Source organism: Balaenoptera acutorostrata, chromosome 17, assembly GCF_949987535.1.
Source record: "Balaenoptera acutorostrata chromosome 17, mBalAcu1.1, whole genome shotgun sequence".
Taxonomy (NCBI): Eukaryota; Metazoa; Chordata; class Mammalia; order Artiodactyla; family Balaenopteridae; genus Balaenoptera; species Balaenoptera acutorostrata.
In genome coordinates this window covers 66,387,984-66,393,828 of record NC_080080.1, presented here as the reverse complement: position 1 = coordinate 66,393,828, position 5,845 = coordinate 66,387,984, and positions in this window count along the sequence as shown.

Sequence of the window (5,845 nt, the reverse complement as noted above, 5' to 3'; positions counted from 1 at the left end):
TCATTCGGGAGCATGTTTGTCTTCCTTCACTTTGTATGTTTGCTTTTCATCTACAATCTTTCCAGAATGGGCAGATTTCACTGAGTATGTTCTGGCACCAGCTCAGAGCAGAGAAAATCTAAGCAATTGAAAATAATAATCAACAAAATTCGCAGTACTTTTGCCATAATGGCAAAGTTTACAGAAAAAAAAAAAAGATATAGTTTGAAACAATGAAACTTCCAGGGAAGTTTTTCACTCATGAGGTTGGACAAAACCACATGTACTATAAGTATGCATGTGCACACACGCTAATCTAAGTTTGCCAACAAATCTTTGGGAAAGAGTATACTTCAGCATTTCCATTACAGATGTCTTTTAAAATCACCCAAATATGGTGTATGTTGGAAGCTTACCCTCCTTTTGTTCTTCGTATGGCCATCATGTGATTACCTTGAGGATGACCTACAGTAGAGTGTATGTGCTTAGTTCTGACAACTATCTCCATGTTGTGGTTGTCACTCACATTTGTTTTATAGACAAGGCGAACTTGTTGCTAATATTCTTGGGCCTAAAATCTGTATTTGGTTTGCCTTTTTCAAAGTATGATTTCCCACTGTTATGAGGAACATGCTATATTTCATCCCCCTAAAATTTTTGGAAGGCATTACATTCTGTAGTCATTGGGGTCAAGATTTCTTTTCCGTGAAGGTTGACAATAACCATAGCCACCATCTATTTCAGAAGATAATTGATGATTAAAATAGACAAGATGATCTCTTACCCAATTTTTAGTCCAATGTTAAACTGCCATTTTTTAGTAGGAAGCTTCTTTATTTTGTTAGTTTCAAAATGTCTTCTTTGTCATGGGTCACTTCTGGTGTAGTTTAGCATTTCTTCAATTTCAAAAAACAAAATGATTGCAGCTAGGGAGGGTATGTAATTTGTGTTCATGAAACTTAGATTTTTTTTTTTTTTTTTTTTAAGGATTTTTTCTTATTTATTTATTTATTTATTTATTTTTGGCTGTGTTGGGTCTTCGGTTCGTGCGAGGGCTTTCTCCAGTTGCGGCAAGCGGGGGCCACTCTTCATCGCGGTGCGGGGACCGCCCTTCATCGCGGTGCGCGGGCCTTTCTCTATCGCGGCCCCTCCCGTCGCGGGGCACAGGCTCCAGACGCGCAGGCTCAGCAATTGTGGCTCACGGGCCCAGCTGCTCCGCGGCATGTGGGATCCTCCCAGACCAGGGCTCGAACCCGTGTCCCCTGCATTAGCAGGCAGACTCTCAACCACTGCGCCACCAGGGAAGCCCATGAAACTTAGATTTACCATGAAGATATTGCCAAAGGAAAGGGAAAGTTGGACAAGCAACAAATCATTGGAAGGCTTTGATGTGTGTGTGTGTGTCTGTGTGTGTGTGTCTGTGTGTCTGTGTGTTTAAGTACCTTCATAATCTTAGTATAATGAAAATTGAAATCTGATCACCCAATTGCCAGGTTCTTTATATGAGTTCTGAGACCTAATTCCAGATCTTTATATGAATTGACTCAATCAGTCCTCACAACAATCTTTTGGAGTAGGTGAATTTATTATTCCCATTTTATGACAAAACTGAGTCATAGAGAAGTAACTTGTAGAAATCAGAGCGTAAGTAATTTCTTGGCAAATGATAAAACACTGGTTCCACTGGGACCTACACTAAGCTATAAAGTGTGCAGAAAATACTAAAAACAACTTTTAAGGTGATTTAAGTGTCTACAAAACTCCACCCTCATTTAAAAATTTCCTAGCACTGGAAGTAGTATGCAAAAATATCAGGTGAAAAATAGGCAAATAAAGATAAAAAATAGCTACTGTGGAAATATCTTATTATATTAGTTTGAGATAATGTCATTTCCCCCCATCACTCCATTGTCTTTCAAATATACACATCATGTGTAAACACTTCATGCCAGTTGACAATCATAAAAGGGTCTCACTGAGACAGGGAGAGGTAGGCGACCTGTAGGTGCATTAGTATAAACACTTTTGTTTAGCCACATAGAGAAATTCTCTTCAGTGGGAGAGTAAAGTACTAGCCTATACAAAGGGAGAATGGAAGAATATGGATTTTACTTTTTTAAAGAAGTTTTTATCCGAGTACAGTTGATTTACAATGCTGTGTTAGTTTCAGGTGTGCAGCAAAGTGAATCAGTTATACATATACATATATCCACTCTTTTTATTTTAGATTCTTTTCCCATATAGGCCATTACAGAGTATCGAGTAGAGTTCCCTGTGCTATACAGTAGTTCTTTATTAGTTATCTGTTTTATATATAGTAGTGTGTATATGTCAATCCCAATCTCCCAATTTATCCCTCGCCCCCGCCCTTATCCCCTGGTAACCATAAGTTTGTTTTCTACCTCTGTGACCCTACTTCTGTTTTGTAAGTAAGTTCATTTGTACCCTTTTTTTTTAGATTCCACATATAAGTGATGTATGAAATTTGTCCTTCTATGTCTGACTTACTTCACTCAGCATGACAATCTCTAGGTCTTACATTTTTTTTAAATAAAATAATTTTAAGGGGGAAGATGAGATTAAGGAGACAGCCTGGTACGGGAGATAGAGCTTTGCTTCGAAGTCAAGCAAGGCTGTGATCTTGCACAGGGCTAGGGCCTCAGTTTTTCCATCTGCAAAATGGAGGTAGGACAATCTCTTGGTTTTTTAGCATCCTGGGTGACAATGTCCCCTTAACTGGTTTAGCAGCCTGGTTTAAGGCAGATGCTCTGGAATTAGACAGCTGGGTCTGAATCTCGACTCTGTGAGACCAAGGTAAATAAATGAACCTTTTCAGTTTGCATTTCCTCTTCTGCAAAGCAGTTATGAACACAACCACCTTACCACATTGTATTGAGAATTATATCAGATAATGTAGATTAAGCACCTAATAGAATTCTTGGCGTAGAGTAAATGCTCAATGAGTGCCAATATAATTATTGACATTACTTGAGAAAGAGTAAAACAAATCAATAGGATATGAATTCCCTTTCTAACAATCCCTTTAAAATATCTGAATAATAAATTTCTGTTTTCCATATAGTGGAAGCCTAGGTTCTACATTTCTTTTTTATTTCCCTTTGTCATTTTTACATTTGAACTTCAGTTTTTTTCACCTATGAAATGGGTATATATCCCCTCTAACTCTGTCGTGCTTTAAGTTTTGAAGATATCATTAAGCCATCTTTACACGGAATTGAATTTCTTAAAATGCAATCTCTATGGTACTGCACATAAAAATTATTAATGAACTGACATTTAGTTAGACATGAGCTATAATTTAGTTAGGCTAAATTCTTAACCTTAGAAACCCAGGGGGTAATTTTGCTTCATTGGCTTGAATAGGATGATAATTTATCCAAATAGCTTTAATTCTAAAAAAGTAGTTTCAGGACAAATGTTTCCTTATTTGAAAACCCATTGTGTATACACATATAATTTTTTTTTTCACATATAATTTTTAAGCAACAACTTACAAATGCCAGTGGAAAAGATAAGTGAAAGAAAGTATAAAATAATATTTCCAGACTTAAAGGAAAGACTGTCAGTTGAGAATGTCATGGGTGACAGTTACACTGTAAGTCACAAGGCACTTTGGACAGTACCTCTGTGTTCTTTATATCCTGACCTTTGTTATAGCAGACTTGGAGTGATCTTGACTAAAAATCACCCCTGAGGGTGCAGTGAAATTTGCTCGTTAAACTATTTTAGTGTTTTTTCTGGATATCATGCATAACATGCTGCTGTCTTTCTGTGGCAGAACCCAAAGCTAATAGCTTTTACTGATTCTGCAGATAAATATCATATGTCACCAATCATTAAAAATCTGTTCTAAAACCCAAATTCCCATTAATCAACATTGTTCTTTGTTTTCAAATAATTAATGCAAAAAATAACACTTAAAAAAACCTTATAGAGAATCTATAGTTAGTTATGGATAGAAACTTTTAACTCGAATATTATAATTTTATAAACTCAGATTTGGCCCCTATATATTTTCTTTATTTCTTTTTAAATATAATCTTAAGTGCTGTCCTGTAGCTCATCTGTCTGTGAGTAACCTGACCATATATTTTATTTTCTGAACCACGATATTTTGAGAGTATTACCCAGAACAACAGGGATTGTCCTGGGGAAAAAGTGAGGGAAAGTCAGCCTGTCTATAAGCATAGTTTTAATCAACCTAAGGATTTAATTCTGTAGACTGTGGAATAAGTTGGTGGTTTCAGGAAAAAACAGCCATAATTTTTATCAGTTAATACCCATATTGATACCAGAGCATATTGAAAACAAATGTACAAGGATCTTTAAAACCTAATAATTTTTCAAATTAACAAGTGAGTTGTCAGAAATTCATATTACTCCATGCTATTTGTTGTTCTTTGAATTAGATTACATGACCATTTTTGGAAAATACTAAAAACTGAATACTAAATCTAACCTTTTCTTTTTGTGTTATATCTCTGGCTTTTAAAACAGTATGTTGCACTTATGAGGTATTCAGTAAATATCTGTTGAATGGATGAAAAAGTGAACCAAGATGTTTTTGGTTAATCTGGGACTCTCTGGATAATTCAGAGCTAATCAACAAATGAAAAAAATTCCTTATTCCAAATTTCTATGTAAAAAGAAAACCACATTCTACCTCTTTTTGGAAGCAACACATATATGAATATGACCATATTATTTACTAAAAAATCAAGCCATTATCGACACATTACTGAGAGAAACCACACAAATCATTTCATAGACACAGAAATGCTACTTCTTCAACAAAATGAGCAACTTTGCTGTTTTGTCTTAAGGGAGCTATTTTTATGACTAGCATGTTCCTTCAAATTCTTGAGAAATAAGTATCAGCTAATAATGTCTTTTTTTTTTCCTTCACCGTGAGACAGTTATTTAGCAGTAGCTTTTTCATATTTAGATATTATTTAATACCACAAACTAATTTCATCCTCCAGAAAATAAGAATTTTTTGGTATGTCTTATTTGAGAAGCATTATGCCCAGACAATACAAATACTTTATGACATCTTGTTATTGTAGGGTCTCAAGGTTGGACGGCAACTTGCAAGGTATGTGTTATAAACACTTGACCATCCATCTTCCACTTCTCAGTCATTCCTGAAATAGCCTTTATTTTCTTGTCCTTGACCCAGCTCTGAGACTTGGGAGACAAAGAAACCACTTTCATGAAGTACTGGCAAGTAGTTGTCTATTTTCTAACACCTCATACTACTCTGGACCTAGGAGTGGTCCTCCCCACTGCTGCTGTCAGATTATTAGTCATCTCCTGTTTGAAACCCATCCCATTTGGCTAGGCCGTTCTTCCAACTTCCCAGCCAATGGGAGACACTGGCCTTTGGCTATGGTCCTTTTCTCTCCCTCAAGCCCTGCCATCATCTTGAGCTACTTTAGGACCCACAGTTTCAACTGCCATAATCAACGCCTCTTGGTTCCTCGTCTCCTCCTGACCTCAGTCTCCACTCCACTTCTGTCCATCAGGCCATAACCTCACACCAGACACTGTCGTCATCTGCAATTTCTCTAACTCCAACATCACTAATTTTGGAATCCATATCTGACCACGACCTTCCTGCTTTCAGCTTGTCTGTTCAACTACCCTCCATGAGGTGATGCTTCTCTCACCTCATTTGGAACCTCTTGGTCACTGACCATTTCACTTTATACAAATATATTAGCCTTTGCTTTTAAAAAAAAATTTCATTCCTATCCAAATTAGAGCTTGCAAGCCATCATTCCAGTAACAAAAACAATCTTTTCAATAACCTAAAGTTCCTCCACCTCTTATCTTTTGACTGTAT